A 1334-nucleotide genomic window follows, 5' to 3' on the forward strand; every position below is an offset into this window, starting at 1 on the left:
GAATGAAGCGGTAGGGTCGATCTCAGGGGTTGGCACTGGCGGAAAGACTGAGCACTTAGGTCTGGTTATCAGAGCAACTGACTGAGGTTAAGGGCTGAGATCAAACCTAACTGGTCCCCGCGTCCGTCCCGGGGGGGGGGACTCGCCGGAGTCAAACGCGTCACGCGCGTGATGCCAAGGATCCGGCACCGGACTGGGGTTGATTAGAACTTTAGAACAGAAAGCGCGCGGAGCCTGACACGGCATGTTGAGGGGACCGATCGAACTGCCACGTTGTATACTATAGTGCTAATGGCCTTTACGTGTCAGGGATTAATGATTGTGATCACAGTGCTACACTGGATGGATCGTGGGGACTGGAGAGTGAGGTTAGGCTAAGCTAACTGCTCTGTGTATTTTTTTTAGCTAGTCCAAGCCTTTTGGGTCGTGCGAGACAAATATGCCTCGAGATTCACATGTGTACACACACTTTTATTTTATTTGAAAAAAAAAAGTATATTTTACTTCCCTCACCTATCTACTTTGTCCGCTTAACCTCCTAAATAAAATTTAGGCTCACTTTACTCCCCCAAACTATTTCATTTGGTTCAATCTACCTCTAATTAGATTTCTCTTTTTTGTTTCTTCGCGTACAAGCCGACTTTTAATTTCAGATTTTGTCAGGCATTAGAAAAATATATGAAAAAATCCGACTTTTGATTTCAGATTTTATCAGACATTAGAAAAATATATTAGAATTTTTTCATAGTTACTTTTTATACAGTTTTATATATCTAACATCAATTTCCTATTAAGGTCCTGTTTGGCACGGCTCCACTCCTAAACTCCAGCAACTCCATCAAAAAATTCAGCCAAACACCCCAACTCCAAAACTCCATGGAGTTGCCAACTCCATGGAGCTGTAGTGCAAATGGAGGTGGAGTTTTGGAGCACCTCTTTTGCTGCTCTAGAAACCTCTCTTTTGAACCTCCTCGTGGAGTTGGTGGGTAATTACCCACCAATGCCACTGGTTACAAAAAAACGTTTCATTCTATTCTCTCGAGCCCCACTCGCCGCCAGAGCCCCGCTCGCCGCCGCCCCCGTGGCCAGCCGGCCTCGCTGCCCGCCGCCGCCCCCGTCGCCAGCCGGCCTCGCTGCCCGCCGCCGCCCCCGTCGCCCGTCGCCGCTCGCCACCCGCTGCCCGTCGCCGCCCGCCGCCCGTCGCCGCCTGCCGCCCGTCGTCGCCGCCCGCCGCCTGTCGTCGCCGCCCACCCCGCCGCCCACCCCGCCGCCCGCCGCCTGTCGTCGCCCGCCCCCGTCGCCTGCCTCCGTCGAGCCCGCCGCCCACCCCGCGC

The sequence above is a fragment of the Setaria italica genome, chromosome I (assembly GCF_000263155.2).
Source record: "Setaria italica strain Yugu1 chromosome I, Setaria_italica_v2.0, whole genome shotgun sequence".
Lineage (NCBI taxonomy): Eukaryota > Viridiplantae > Streptophyta > Magnoliopsida > Poales > Poaceae > Setaria > Setaria italica.